General features: G+C 53.5%; 2 long non-coding RNA genes across 2 annotated transcripts in view; both read left to right on the top strand.

Annotated features, from left to right (window-relative positions):
• The window catches only part of LOC108512029 (uncharacterized), a 57,288-nt gene that overhangs the window by 910 nt on the left and 40,138 nt on the right, over positions 1 to 16,240 (top strand). The window lies entirely within an intron of this gene.
• Positions 381 to 1,551, top strand: LOC108512031 (uncharacterized). Its single transcript, XR_001880468.1, has 2 exons — positions 381 to 505; positions 1,151 to 1,551. It is a non-coding gene; the product is annotated as an uncharacterized LOC108512031 (long non-coding RNA).

Raw genomic sequence — 16,240 nt, 5'->3', positions numbered from 1 at the left:
TCAAAGGTTCCAACATGATGGAGGAAGTTGGCAGTGCCTTCCCTAGATCTTTCTTTCCATCATTGGAGAGTATAAACCCAAGCCGTGGAGTGAACGACCCCAAAGCTACTCTATGCTGAACTCCTCTCTTTGGTCCTGCCACTACTGGTGAAACCACTGACCCTTTCTGGGCCTCAGTTTCCTTACCTGTCCTGAGGAGATGCTGACACCTGGCTCCAGGGAGACTGTGAGAACTCAATGAGGGGGTCCTGCACGCCGAGGATCCTGCACCCTGGGAGCCCTTAGGTCTGTTTGGAGAGAAAACAGTTCCTCCAGGCAAGAGGGGAGAAGTGTCCCCAGGAGGTAGGGGAAGGAGTACCTGCCCTTCTCCCCCTTCTCAGGAATCACTGGTCCTGCCTCCCAGCCCCATCCGCCATTCCCAGTCAGCGCCTGACGCACTGTGGGTGTCCTGGGCCACCCCGACTTCCTCTATGAGCTCCATGCGGGGCCTCAGTCTTCACCTCAGGTAACTAGGGCTTACCACACCTATGGCTATGCCCCCCACCCAAGTTGAAGTCCTTTCTCCAGCTCCAGCTGCTGGTGGGGAGGCCTTCAGGCTGGCCCTCAGCCCCTGGCCCTGGCCCCAGACTCGGGGGTGGGGGTGGGGGGCAGGTGGGGAGGACTAGGAAGTGGCCCAGATCCTTTGTCTGTAGGGCTTGGAGTGAGGACAAAGACTACCTTCTCTGGTAAGATCCCAATCCCAAGAGCCCACTGTCTCTCCTTCCCAGTTGTTGCATGACTTTCTGAACTCAGAGTTACCACTGCAACTGAAAGAAGGTGGCCTCAATGGCCGCCAGTTGCTTCAGACTCCCTCGAAGAGTGGTGCTGTGAGCCTACACGGTTCTTTGGAAAGGGTGGAGAGGGCACCACTAAAAGCAACAGTATCCCACACTGAGCAGGCCACCTCGTGAGAGACCAAGAGACCAGGAAGCTGGCCCTGTCACTGTTGGCCAAGCAGCCACCGACATCCTACTTGGGAAATAGAAAAAAGCCAGTGTCTCCTGGGAGGCCAGGGCAGCCATTTGGGCTCCCCCCACCCATGGGTAGACTCCGAGAACCCTCCCTAGATGAGTGCAATGGTATCACTCAATTCAACCATCTCCTTTCTCAGATGGGAAACTGAGGCCTAGTGAGAGGCAGGGCCTGGTGCAGGTACTACGGTGAGTAGGGCTGGTTTACTATTGCTCCTTGTACAGAGCCATATCAAGCCCTTTTTCCGGGCTTCCTCCCTCACCTCCCCCATCTTAGCAGGGCCCCGGCCCCCTCCTCACCCCCTGGCTTCTACATCTCCCTAAGGGCATAGCCCAGTGGCGGTTTCTCCCTGAGTAGGCCCAGCGAGCCTCTGTCCCATCCCCTGTTATTTGGGCCCTAACAGAAGCCACCCAAATTTGAACCATCTCTGCCCCATGCTCAAGACCTGAGGGTCTCACATCCTCAAAATGGTCCCTAGATTCCAGATTCAAGGATCACACTGTTCATCAGCTGTCACTAAACTTATTTTACTACAAGCCATCCTCCTGGGATAGTTCCTTGGTCAGTTTGTGGGGGAGGGGGTCATTTTCAGGATGGAGGCCTCCTGTCTAGATTTTGGGGAGTCAGAAGACTAGTGCAGCCCAGCCCTCACCCCATTCCACAGGTGTGCACCCCCAGCTCCTTGGACACTGGCCAGGACCATTTCCTGCAGCCCCAGGCCAGCCCTGCAGCAGGAGCAGAGGGCGGTTTTGGGAATGAGGCCCTGAGGGCTGGAAGGAGAATGCCCAGCGCCTAGGGAGCTTTGGGAGACCGCAGCTGGCTCCAGGGACTGACAGAGCCAGGGTCCTGCCCCTGGTCACCCAAAACACCTCCCTCGCAGGTCTGTCTCTGGTCCCCCTGGCTCCTGCTAGACGCAGCCTCCCCGTCACCCGACCCCAGGGCAAACCAGCAGATAAACCCCTTTTCGGCGAAAATTACACAAAACCGGCGGCGGCAGGGCCTCCTCTGCTCAGGCACTGCCGCGTTGGCGGCCGAAAAAAGAGGCTCCTAGAGAACGGGAACCCCCTCCCTGTCTAGGACACCGAGGCCGAGAGAGGGGAAGCCTCCTCCCCAGTGGGGTGCAGTCTGGGATCGCAGTCCCCACCCCAGGGGCGCAGCTGCCAGCCCAACGCCTGGGACATCCCCCTCCCGAGGCCTCTAGCCGCCGCCGCGAAAATCCCGGAAACCGTCCCGCTCGCGGCGGGCGCAGTGGAAAAGGTGACCTCAGCGCCCGGGGCCAGCCGCCCTCCCTAGCAGCCGGGCGGCGAGGGGCTCCGGGCGGCAGGGGGTCCTCGGCGCCGCCCAGTCGTTGGATGAGGGCCCTCGGAGCGCAGAACCGGCCTCCTCCCCACCCATGTTCTGCCCCTCACACCCTACAGCCCCTTTGGAGGCTGCGGGACTGGGAGGGGACCACCTCATTCCCACAACCGCATCCTCTAAGCATTCAGGTGTAGGTTGCAGAACCGCCTCCTCCCCACCCACACACTTCTCCTACTCCAGCGCCGCCCAGACGGGATTGTGAAATGGCTCCGCGCGCGCAGGGGTCCGGGAGCCGTTCGTTCTACGGGGGGGAGGCTGAGTCTGGAAGGAGCACTCGGGGCAGGCTCAGCGGCCAACGGCCAGGGGATCGTGCATTGCTTGGAGGACGCCGGGCTCTCCTCCATCTGCCTCGGCCGTGGGCAGTTTGTTTCCGCTCCCACTTGCAGCGGGTCTGCATCTTAATGGGCAAAACGAAGTTGGGGCCGCGGTGGGGCGGAGGCTTCTTCCAGAACGGTCAGCTCACCTCCGGCTGCAGTCGTCCCAGCAGCCGCCTGCGGGCGGTCCCACGCCCTCTTACTGTTTGACGTCCAGCCCCTAGGGGCGCAGGTGGCCCCGGGCCACCTCATCTCGCGGCCTTCTGCTCCCAGCGCAGCCTGGCGCGCCCCGCCGCCCAGCACACTGTCTGTCCCTGGGGACGCGTCGCTAGCCCTGGGAATGGAGCTCGTTTCCTCTTTTCTTTTTTCTTTTCTTCTTCTTCTTCCTTTTTTTTTTTTTTTTTTACCTTTGGTTCTGATTGTCCAGGCTGTTGGTGCCGTGTTGGTGGTGCTGCTGGGACTGGGGCACCGGCCTTGGCCGCAGGTGTGCTGTGCCCGACAGAGGCCGCCTGGACCTCGCTCGGAACGCACCGTCCCCATGGGCTGCGGCGTTCGCCCTGCTTTTGCGCCGAGCAAAGACTGGCAATATCTTTCCTAGCTTCAAAAAAGAAAATCTTGGAATTATAAAATTACCCCGTCCCCACGCTTACAGGTTTATCTCCTGGAGACCACCAGCTCGCTTTCTCTTTGGAGAAGCCAGTCTGTGTGATGCTTTCTTTCATGAAAATTTCGAACTCAAATGTGGGGATTCGTTTTGAGTCATTTCAGAGCCCTAGAAGCTCGGGGTCAAATTGTGTTTGGGGTGACAGCGCCTTTAGACACATCTCCTCTCTTTCCAAGCTCCACCTCTTGGAGCAATTTACAAATTTGTTCCTTTGGAATTCGCTACTTTATTTTTGTTTTGTAAGTTTTGCTGTTGATTTTTTTAAATGTCTAATTTTCTATGAAAGTGTGAGTTTAAATACATCCAACAGCCCAGCATAGTGGCAAGCGCCTGTAGTCCCAGCTTCTGGGCAGGTTGAGGTAGGAGGGTTCCTTGAGCCCAACAGTTCGAAGCTGCAGTGAACTCTGATTGCCCCACTGCACCAGCCTGGGCGACAGTTCCAGACCCCGTCTCTTAACAAAAATAATAAATAAAAATAAAAGATAGATTCTTAGATAGGTAATAAATAACTCGCTCCGGCGACCCGGAGATGACCCGGTTCTTGGTCTAGGAACCGGAGGTGTTGCTTCTGGACATGCAGAGCCGCCAGCCCGCGGCTTCGCTCCCAGCCCTCCAGGCCCTGGACGGGTCCCGCCTCCATTTCACACCCACCGCTCTCCAGCCCCGGCGGCTCCCGCAGAGACCTCGCTTCGGAGTCCAGTTACGCGAACCAGCGGCGCCTGAGGGCACACCCAGAGTCAGGAAGTAGCCGTCTGGGTGCCGGGGCTCGGTGAGGCCGGCCGCGGAGACCAGAGCTGCTGGGCGCCAACTGCAAGGCCGGGTGGGGGCGGTGCTTGGGACCGCACGGGTGCTCTCCCGCTGGCGAGTGTGGACCCTTCGAGAACGCTCCCTGGGCATAGGTCTGACCCCCACACGCGTGCTGCTTCGACCTTCCGAGGAGAGTCAGGGTCGGTGCCGACCGACTACGCGGGCCCTCCCTGCCCCATCCGGACTGGTGCCAGGCTGCAGCTCAAAACCTGGTTTCCACCCCAGGCTCCCACAGAGCCCATGAAGCGCTGGTCACGGTCCCTGGAAGCCGCGGACCAGGCTCCTCTAGGAGCCTTCCCGACGTGCAGAGCCTGAGACCCCAGAGAGCGGCCGGCTCGCGCGGGCCAGAACGCGGCGAGGCGCCCGCGGAAACGGCTCGGCTTTTCTTACCTTTCCCCTTTTCTTTCATTATTTGCTTTTTCCTCTTTCTTCCCTTCCTTCACCCATTTCCCCCTCCTCTTTCTTTTAAGTCGTCCCCCCACCTCGCTTCTTTCTTTTATTGCTCGCTCACTCGCTCACTCTCGCTCTTGTCTCCTCTCCTGCTCCCGCTCCCCACCCCTTTCTGTTCCTTTTCATCAGAAGGACTGCCAAGTCACAGTCCCGTCCACCTAATAAAAGAAGAGGCCTTCATACTTGCGGTGTGCCCACCAGGTGCCAGACGCTCTGAAGATCTACCTAGCATGTTTAATAGGCACAGAGCTCTTGCAGGGTTCTATAGCCTGTGTAGGGGTGGGGGATTCTTTCCAGCTTGGGCAGCCTGGGGAGCTAGGCCTGGGACTGGGGAAGGGGTCTGGGCCGTGGCCCCTTAGCCAGGTGAGATGGACCACAGCATCTCCTCCAGAATGTCTCCTGGTGGCAGGGAGGCCAGGCCAGATCACATTGCCCACGTTCCAGCAGGGACTTACACTTGCATCTGTCCTTCCTGACACAGGACTCTACTGTAGCTACCAGTCCTGTCTTCACCTGCCACCTCCCCACTCCACCACCCTGCCAGGACTGGAAGGGAGAGGGGGCTGGGCACTGCCTCCTCCAGCAGCACCTCCCACTGGGTGCTGCTTGGGAGGGGATGGAACAGGGGACATGGTGCTTCTTTTACAGACAAGAGTTCTGGGATCTAGGGGGGAAAAAGGAGGCTACAGCCACACCACCCCTCAGATGCCAGGCAGGATCAGCCTCTGGTACCCTGGCTCCAGGACAGCCCTCCTGCCTCCTGCTGGTGTGAACTGACTGAAGATGACACACAGAGAGGATGGGGACAGGAGCTGGTGCCACCTCCACAAGCACTGGGCTTCCCTGGGCCCCCCTCCCTTGTCATACCTGTACTTTCTGCCTTGTTCCTGCCCCTGGGTGCCAGGAATGGGCTTATAAGCCCAGTTTCCAAATGGTCAAATTCCACACATTTGCAGATAGGCAGAGCACACAGGGGACCTCGAGATCGTTTGCAGACATCTTCCTACTACTGCCCTTGAGCAAGCTCATGTCCTCTGCAAGCCTCAGTTTCCCCATATGGAAAAACACGAGGGGTTTTAGGTGAACCTTTCTCCTTGCCAGTGTTAACAACTTATGTCATGGATTGAAAAACTTTTTCTATAAACGGCCAGATAAGCAAATGTTTCAGGTTTTGCAGGCCACATGGCCCTGTTTGGTGACTCAGCCCTGTCTTTGTAGTGTGAAAGTAGCCCTAGATAATGCATAAATGAGTGGGTATGGCTGTGTTCCAACCAACTTTATTTATAGATATGAAAATCTGAATTATATCTAATTTTCATGTCGCAAAATATGATGCTTTTTTTTCCAACCACTTAAATATGTAAAAACCATTCTCAGTGTGCTGGCCAAGCAACAACAGGCAGTGGGCCACAGTTTACCAATTCTTGTGTAGTTTCAATTATTCTGATTGCACAAATATTGCACTTCCGTATCAGACATGTTGCCTTATGTTAACATTTTTTCTTCTAATTTCTTTTTTCCAGGAAAGGATCTGTTAGTTTACCAGTATTTGGGCCTTAGGAACACAGAATCACCTGGCTCATTTCCTACTCCCATTTCTGAGTTCTCAACAATTTAAGTATTTCCCTTATTAATACCATACCCAGACACTGGATTGCACAACGTACAATCACTCTCTCACTTAATCCTTGCAACAGCCTTTGGAATAGAGATAGTTTACCCTGCCTTCCAGCTCCTTGCACACCCCTGGAGACAGGGTGCTCACTCCCTTCACTGGCTGCCTAACGGACTGCTGAGAGCCTAGTGACCTAGGCTTGCAGCCCCTTGAGGGTGAAGGCCACCCCCGGGGGAGAGTGCTTCTTCCCAGCCAACCATTCCCAACCCCTGGCAATTCCATCTAAATCCTCTCCAGCTGTTGAAATGTAGATGGACAGGGGGCCGTGGCTCTGACTTTCTGGGAGTTTCCCAAGCCTTGAGCCTTTGCAGCTGCCAAGTGACAAATCTTGCAGGGACTAGGCAAAGGGAAAGAATATGACAGAAAAATAGAGATTATAAATGTGTTGCTTGCTGGAAGTGTTTCCAGGAAATCTTGCTCACAGAGAGGCCTTATCGCCCCGCCCCCGCAACTTCCTTGGTTCTTGCGCCCTCTGCTGGTCATGTTGAGTCTTAACCATGCTCACTCGGAACCGTTCCTCTTGTAAAGGAAAACAAGACTGCATGATCTCACTTGTATGTGGAATTTTAAAAAGCTGACATCATAGAAATAGAGTGAAATGGTGGTTATTAGGGCCGGGATGTGGGGGAGAAATGAGAAGATGTTGGTCAAAGGGTACGAACTTTCAGTTATAAGATAAATTCATGGTGACTATAGTTAACAATTATGTATCGCGTGCTTGAAATGTGCTGAAAGGGTCGGTCTTTAGTGTTCTCACCAAAATGTTAACTATGTGACGCAATAGATGTGTTAATTAGCTTGATTGTGGTGATCATCACAGTATATACATATACAAAACATCACATTGTACACCTCGAATACATGCTTTTTTTTTTTTTTTTTGAGACAGGTATGACTGTCGCCCAGGCTGGAGCCCAGTGGTGCCATCTCAGCTCACTGCAACCTCCACCTCCCGGGCTCAAGCAATCCTCCCACATCCTGGGCTCAAGCAGTCCTCCCACCTCAACCTCCATAGTAGCTGGGACTGCAGGCATGCACCACCATGCCCAGCTAATTTTTGTATTTTTGGTAGAGACAGGGTTTCACCATGTTACCCAGGCTGGTCTCCAACTCCTGCGCTCAAGCAATCTGCCTGCCTTGGCCTCCCAAAGTGCTGGAATTACAGGCATGTGCCACCATGCCCAGCATATATACAATTTTTATTTGCCCATTATACCTCAATAAAGCTGAGGGATTTTTTTTTTTAAAAGGAAAATTTAAAAGGAAAATAATCCAGTACTTACTTTCCTTCTCTATGTGTCAACCACCTTGCTGGATGCTGAAGATACAAAGAAAAAGACATTTTAGCTGCCCACAGGAAGTGCAGTTTAGCCATGCAGAGATGTACAAATGTGCTCACAGCCAATGGCAAAAACACAGCACGCAGAAGGCAGTGGACACAACGGGAGGGGGCATGCCACAGGGCAGAGGCGTGCGGGAGGCCCTGAGCCCCAGGGGTGGGGAGCTTCCAGACACACACAGTGAGCTCATGGCTTCCACTGTGGGGTGCTGGTGTTCCGATCAGCGGGCCACACAGCACAGGTTGGATTTTAAATGTTTGGATACTTTTGGAGCCAGCTGCATCTGACCTTCAGGGACTTAAGAGGCTGAGCTCTGTGCCCTGTAATGAAGCCCAGGGGGATGCTCTCTGGGCCTGCTACTGAAAAGGGGAGTCTCTCAGTACGTTGTGGGTTCCACTGTGCACTCCCCAACCTGGAAGAGCCCTAGTCAGTCTTCTAGGGAGCACACCATCTGTGCAAGGCCTTGTGCCCCCTGTTACATGATCTCATTTAAACTCATGTCTTCCCACTCTAGGAGACTGGCAATTTTACCCTTAATTTACTAGCAAGGAAACTGAGGCAGAGAGGGGTGACCTCATTTGTCTGAGAGGTGGAGCTGCAGTGCTCCCTCCACAGCATCACAATGACCTTTTTGGGGACCCCAAAAAGTCACCTTCTGACTTAACCCCTACTTTCCCTCGCTGATTGCCACTGAGACAGACCTATGGCTCTAGCTGCCAAAGGTCACCCAAGCTGGGTGACCACGGGCACACCAAGCTCACTGTGTCCAGATCTGGACTTATTGTTATCCACCTCATCCTGCTCTGAGTGGAGAAGATGGACTGGAGCAGCTGTCCCCTGCTGACACAGCTCACTGACCAGGGGCTTCCCTGGGAGGCAGCCCTGTTCCTACCCAAGCACAAACAGCAGGCAAGGCATCTCCACTCAAAGGGCAGGGCCCTGTGCTGGTCCCAACCTCATCCCATTCTAGCTCAGTCTAGGAGAGCAGGACTATCATTTACAGACTACGTAACTCCCAGGGGTGTCATCGACTGTGCTGAGAATAGCACTTCTTGATTATGCAGTGTGCAACCCACACAACTGTGCCCAACAGTCCTGCCAATTATTTGTTTGCTTCTCTTCTCATCAAACCAAATGGATAGAAAAGGTTGTTATCATTGTTTTGAGTTCTGCCTGCTCCTTCCCCAGATGATAAGCAACATGTTGAAACAAGGGAAGAAAACATATCCTATCTGCATACTTCCTGTTAAAAATCCACCTTAATTTATAAATCTACTGGCTTTCCATTGTACGTTTCTATTACAGATTAGAGCAAAATTCATCCATGAAGGTGTTTGTGCCCTACATAATCCATCCCTTTGAATATAGGGGATCTATCAGTGTGATAGGATAGCATCGCCCTGGTGGTGCTACCTGATATGGCAAAAAGGATTTTGAGGTCCCTAACTGATTGACTTTGAATTGATCCAAAGGGAGATTGTCCTGGGCCTAATTGAGAAAACCTCTTTAAGAGGGACTGGGGCCAGGCACAGTGGCTCACATCTGTAATCCCAGCAGTTCGGGAGGCTGAGGCAGGCAGATCACCTTAGGTCAGGAGTTCGAGACCAGCCTGGTCAACATGGAGAAACCGCATCTCTACTAAAAATATAAAAATTAATCAGGCGTGGTGGCACATGCCTGTAATCCCAGCTACTCGGGAGGCTGAGGCAGGAGAATCACTTGAACCCAAGAGGCAGAGGTTGCAGTGAGCTGAGATCACACCACCACACTCCAGCCGGGGCAACAGAGCAAGACTCTGTCTCAGAAAAAAAAGTGACTGAGGTCTTCCTTGAGGTCAGAGAAGTTCTGCCAGCCTTGAAAAAGCCAGCTCATTGAGCAGCCGACAGAGAGCCCGCGTGGCCAGGACCCAGAGCAAGCAGGTAGACTCAGCCAACAGCCTGAATAAGCTCAGAAGCGGGTCTTCCTTGGCAGAGCTCCAGGTGAGACCGCAGCCTGGCTGGCACCTTATTGCTGATTTGTGAGACCCTGAGCAGATCCTGACACATGGAGGAGATAATAATATGAGATAATAACAGTGTTTGGTTTTCAGCCACTGAGTTTGCAGAGCTTTGCTGTGCTGCAATAGCACCCAAGTTCAGCCACGGAGGTGTGTGTGCTGGGGAACCTCATGTCTGCCACAGGAGAGAGACCACAGGAGGGCAGACATCCTGTTTGAATCTTCGTCTTCTTCCATCACCCAAAGGCAAACCTCAGAGTCCAGGCCGGTGACCCTGCCTGCAGAGGGACTATGATGTCCCTCATCCCTGCAGTGGCTGCTGGTGCCTGAGGGAGCCCCTTCGGCTGGAGGCTGTCCACAGCATGGACAGGAGAACATGGGGGGCCACATTCTGGCCAGCCCTGGTGTTGTGATGGCCTGCAGCCACCACCTTGCTGTGATTCAGAAAGAGCAGATCCTTGGCTCACACCTATAATCCTAGCACTCTGGGAGGTCAAGGCAGGTGGATCACCTGAGGTCAGGAGTTTGAGACCAGCCTGGCCAACATGGTGAAACCCTGTCTCTACTAAAAATACAAAAATTAGCTGGGCCTGGTGGTGGGTGCCTTATTCCCAGCTACTCGGGAGGCTGAGGCAGGAGAATTGCTTGAACCTTGGAGGCAGAGGTTGCAGTGAACCAAGACTGCGCCACTGCACTCCAGCCTAGGCAACAAGAGTGAGACTCCATCTCAAAAAATAAAAATAAAAAAAGGAGCAGATCCGAGGAAGACCCTGCACAGAGAGGGGAGGCCCCTCTGACCCAGGCAAGTCCCAGGGCAGAGGTGGCAGCCATCCTCTGCTGAGGTGGCGGAGCTGCCAGCGGTGGACACAGACCAGGGAGCACATCTGGTTCCTTTTTTTCCTACCCCTGGTTTAATTGTCCTGGGCTCCAATATCCAGGACAGGGTGGCATGCAGAATTTGACTGCGTTCTCAGACCCTAGTTCTGGTGGCTGGGGTCACCCTGCTCTGCGCCCACTACAGCCTCCACCCCACCCAGCCCCACTCTCAGGGCACAGGTGCTGCCCATCGGAGGCCGCCCCTCCCTCTCCATGCCCTGCAGGAGAAGTGCCTCCCCGCCTGCTGGACCCAGTGTGGGCTCTCAGGAGGCTCCTGGCACCAGCGCCGGCCGCAGCCGATGCCTGACACAGCCTGTGAGATGCCATGTTCTGCCAGCCAGGCCTGGGCTGGAGCACCCTGACCACTCCTCTACCCCTTCCTGTCCTCCTCTCACTTCTCCCAGGTTAGGGGAAAGTGGGGATGTGTGCAGGTGAGGCAGACCCAGGCCTACCCCAAGGGCTTTGAGCCACACGGGCTGTCTCAGCTGATGTGAGCATGGCACTAATCAACAGCACACCCCAGCAGGAGTCACTCACTCCCCAGGTACTTTCTGCCTTTCCAATCATGCTAAGTCCTGAGTCTGAGTTTGGTCCCAGCGTGGTCTCACTGTGCTCACAGGCCCATCACTGCCTCACTGGACCAGTCAGGCCCCCCCAGACAGCCGTGCCTGGGAGAGTGAAGGCACAGTACTGTGCGATGGGATTCAGACCCCAGTTAACTGCGTCCACAATTGCTAGGTGATGCTGGGCTTTTATTTTGATTTATTTATTTTTGTTTGTTTGCTTTTTCTGAGACAGAGTTTTGCTCTTGTTGCCCAGGCTGGAGTGCAGTGGAGTGATCTTGGCTCACTGCAACCTCTGCCTCCCAGGCTCAAGCAATTCTCCTGCCTCAGTCCCCTGAGCAGCTGGGATTACAAGCACCCGTCACCACTCCTGGCTAATTTTTTGTAGAGACAGAGTTGCTAGTAGAGATGGGGTTTCACCATGTTGGCCAGGCTGGTCTTGAACTCCTGACCTCAGGTGATCCACCTGCCTGGTCCTCTCAAAGTGCTGGGATTACAGGCATGAGCCACTGCACCCAGCTTTTAAAACTAAGATCCAGATCACTTTAAAACACATTTGTTCAGTAAGAACACATTGTCATGTAAAGAGAACAATCGGATAAAGGAAGCACTGGTTATGCGTGAGGAAACAGCAAGAACATGAAGATGAAGGTGCGAGCAAGGAGGCACAGGGTTCGGTTCAAACCTTGTCCTGCTCAGTGCTGGAAGCACATTCCTTCTGTGTGCCTCAGTTTCTCCCACTGAGAAATGAGGATACCACTAGCACTTGCGTCCTGGAGTTCTCATGATGCGAGGACCAGCTGATGCACATTTCTATAGCCCCAGACCAGCCCAGGCCCGCAGCACATGCTGGTGAGTCATCTGTTAAATAAACTGGACAAATGAGGCGGGGGAGCCCTGCACCAGCACAGTGAATCCAGGCTGGCCACCACTGCCACCGGCACAGTGAATCCAGCCTGGCCACCACTGCCACCGGCACAGTGAATCCAGCCTGGCCACCACTGCCACCGGCACAGTGAATCCAGCCTGGCCACCACTGCCACCGGCACAGTGAATCCGGGCTGGGGCACTCTGCCACCGGCACAGTGAATCCAGCCTGGCCACCACTGCCACCGGCACAGTGAATCCAGGCTGGCTACCACTGCCACCAGCTCGCCCTCCCTCCACCAAGTACTAGGGGCCCTGCCAGAGGTGGCCTGACAGTCGTTCCTTCAGGGGATTATGTGACCAGTGTTGGCCGGGGCTGCCCCAGCACCGACCGAGACCCACAGCCTCAGCTTCCTTGACACTTGCTTTTCTTGTCCCTCCAATAGAGGACTCAGCTTCTATAGGAAGAAGTGATTGGCACTAGCAGGGCTTTCCTCAGTCAGTGGAGTGAGAACGAATGAAGTGAATGAATGAAGCACTCAGGAAAGCTCTGATGCTACCTTGATGCCGTCAATCTGAGCTAGGACAGTGTCTGCTGCATGTCCTGCAAGCCACAGAGAGCCCTGGGCCTCCAGCAGAGGCCCACATAATCCATCCTGTCTGAAAATGACCCCTGGGCAGAGGTCTCACCAAGAGGTGGGGACAGCAGCTGCGGGGGCCACATGCCAAGGACACCATCCACAGTTGGAGCACATTCAGCGTCCACTTGCTTCCCTGACCAGCAGCAAAGTGAACCAGAGTCTCTTTGGCGGGAACCATATGGCCATGGCCACCGGGTGCGGCCTAACGTCTGAGGTGGGGGTGGGTGCGAGATGGGGGCTCCTGAGGCCGGCGCCTGCTGGAGCGTCCATGCAGCCCGGTGAGGGGTGAAGTGTGGCTGGGGCTGGGGGAGGAGGCTGGTTGTTGTTTGTGTCAGTGTGTAATGCCTGGAGTCCTGCAAGCCCGCTCCTTGTCCTGGAAATGACAGCCTAATCCCCTTTCCAAGTGGGGCCACCATCCTCCCCAGTGCTGGGCCACCCATGTGTGACCAGAGCATGCCTGGAGGTTGGGTAAGGGCTTTGTGCCGCATAAACACTCCAGTGACATGGACGTCTGGCCAGAATGTCCTTCCTGAAGGTCTTGGTCACTGGTTCCCATAAAGCTGCCATCTTGGGAAGTCAGGGCAGGATAGACTTGGTCTCCGTCTCTGTGTGGCCCTGTCCCACACACTTGCTCATCTGCTGTACTCACCTCTCCTGCACAGGGATCCCCAGAGATACCCCGGCTCAGACCCCTCTCCCCATGTCCCCCCCCACATCTTCCCCCTCCAGCCCTGCCTGTGACTGTTGAGTCCCTTCGCTCCTTCCTCTGGCTGAGGAGGCGCTGCCTGCCCCTCCCGGCCGCCCTCTGCATCCTCAGAGCTCTAAGCTCCCTCTGGTGAAACGCCCACGGATCTGTGGGAAGAGCCTCCGGCACCGGCACTGTCCAGGGCCATTAGAGGTAGAATGCCTTCCTCGAAGGGCGGCTGAGGACCCCAAGGGTCCCTGGTGTCCTGGGCACAGGGCCTGACTATGGCAGGTGCTAAGTAAATAAAGAGCTTGATTTGCAGCCAGCTCGTAGTCCATCGCCTCCGGAGCCCTCCCTGGAGGAGACTCTGTAAGGGCCCCTCTCTTCTGAGAAGCCTCTCCTTCCCCACAGGGCTCCTTTGTCCCTGGCCCCTCATTCCGTCTCCACCCCCGACGGCCCAGGCCCTGCTTATGGCTTCCAGAGCTTCCTCTTCTCATTCGCCTCAACTCCCTTGTCCTTGCCTCTGTCTAGAGCCTGCTCTCAGCACTCATCATTGGATGGGCAACAGCGGGCACAACTTTCTCACTTTCTGATGGGGAAACTGAGACCAGAGCAGGGAGGGACTCACTCCAGCCACACAAATAGTGGCAGAATTGGGACGACATGTCAGTCAAGACAGGCTGCTGTGATGAAAGCTTCCAATGCCTGGAGGCTTGCAGGGCCGGGGTTTATTCTCTGTCCTGTGGCCGGCCCCTGACATCAGTGGGGAGCCAGGCTCAGCGTCTCCGTCCACCAGCCCCTGGCCCACAGAGTGGTCCCTTCCTCTATTCAACAGGTGTTTTGTGCAGCTTACTGTCAGTCAGACCTTATGACTTAGCTTGCTGTGGCACTTTGTCCAGCCAGCTCTTCTGGTGAAGAACAGAACTCCTCAGGGGAAAGAGAAGCTTGTTTACTTTTGTATTTTAAAAAAAATCCCTGCCACTAGTTTCTGTTCCTTGGGAACAGAAAGGTCCACCAATCTCCACCTCCACCCAGTACTGATACATTTCTAGGGAGATGCAAAAGTTCTGATATTTTAAATGCTGAAGCGGGGGAATCCAGAACAGGGCCATCACTGCCTGGTTAGTTTCCTGTGGTTGCTGAAAAAAAAAAAAAGAAGTACCACAGCTGGGTGACTTAGAGCAGGGGACATTCCCTCTCTACAGTTTTAGAGGCCAGAAGTCCAAAACCAAGGTGTTGGCAGGCGACGCTCTCTCTACAGGCTGTAAGGGAAGAGCCCTCCTTGTGTCTTTCAGCTTCCAGTGAAGGCCGGCAGTCCTTGGCTTGTGGCCACATAATTCCAGGCACTGCCTCTATCATCCCATGATCTTCCCCATGTGTCTATGTACGCAGACACATACATACATGTGTCTGTGGTCTCCTTATAAGAGACCACCAGTCATTGTGTTAGGGTCTGTCCTTATTCAGCCGGACCTCACCTTAACTACCTACATCTGCAAAGATTGTATTTCCAAAAACAGCTACATTCATAGGTTCCAGGAGGTTAGGACTTCAACATATCTTTTTGGAGGATATGATTCATCCCACAACACTGCCTATATGGCATCTTTGTACAAATTAGATAAAGACTTCCCCTCCTACAGATAGGCACAGCTGCAGCCAGCAGAGCACAGCTGGGTTGGAACCCCCAACTAGCACCCTTGTGCAGTGAACAACCCACACAACTGCAAGTAACCACCCTATCCAGGAACCTGTCCATTTATAAGCTTAACATTCATCCCAGGTAAAGAGTCCAGGCCAGAATTTCAGCTTGAACCTGGGCTGGCACATGTCACAGAGCCCAGGGGAATGGCACCTCAGCAGCGCCTCAAAAGTAAGGCTGACGCAAGGGGGCCTTTAGGGGTACATTATCTACACAGAATTTAAAACGATAACAAAAGTGACTAAAATTTGGTCTGCTTTTGTTATCACCATGCACCCATTATGTTAAACAATATCAGTCATGAAATGCTCTTCTCCCCCACTAAATATTTTGTTGGGTTATGTTCCAAACCACTGCTGTAGTTACCATTGCATTTCATAACATATATGTAAGCTTCAAATGAACACATATGCATTATTTAACTGCTCATCATTAAACTGTGTTCTACATGGAAGTTGTGATGGTTAATATTGAGTGTCAACTTGATCGGATTGAAGGATACAAAGTATTGATCCTAGGCTTGTCTGTGAGGATGTTGCCAAAGGAGATTAACATTTGAGTCAGTAGGCTGGAGAAGGCAGACCCATCCTTAACCTGGGTGGGCACCATCTAATCAGCTGCCAGCAAATATAAAGCAGGCAGAAAAACATGAAAAGGTGAGACTGGTCTAGCCTCAGCCTACATCTTTCTTCTGTGCTGGATGCTTCCTGTTCTTGAACATTACACTCCAAATTTTTCAGTTTTCGAACCGGACTGGCCCTCCTTCCTCCTCAGCCTACAGATGGCCTATTGTGGGACTTTGTGATCATGTGAGTTAATATTTATTAAACTTCCATATATATTATTTTATATATTTTATACATTATATATCATATGATATATATTATATAATATGATATATGATATATGATATAATATACATACCATTATTCGTCCCCTCTAGAGAAACCCTGAACTAATTTGGATTTTCATACCAGGAGTGGTTTCTAGAGAAACAGAATATTAAGGATGGAGTTATTTATTGGTTTTTTGGGGTTTTTTCTGGGTTTGGCTGTTTAAATATGATTACGCTAAAGACTCCTACTTCTTTTTTTCTTTTTCTTTTTCTTTTTTTTTAGACGGAGTTTCAACTCTGTCGACACCCAGGACTGGAGTGCAGTGGCACAACTCCAGCCTCACCGTTAAAAAACTCTCACTCCTGGGGTTTCAAGAGAATTTTCCCTGCCTCAGCCCTCCCGAGGTAGCTAGGGGACCTACAGGGCGGGCCCATGGCCCAGCCATACCCCAGCT

The sequence above is a fragment of the Rhinopithecus bieti genome, unplaced genomic scaffold (assembly GCF_001698545.2).
Source record: "Rhinopithecus bieti isolate Rb0 unplaced genomic scaffold, ASM169854v2 scaffold_29034, whole genome shotgun sequence".
NCBI lineage: Eukaryota > Metazoa > Chordata > Mammalia > Primates > Cercopithecidae > Rhinopithecus > Rhinopithecus bieti.
Note: the sequence above shows the minus strand (reverse complement) of the source record. Positions and strands in the feature narration are given on the sequence as shown.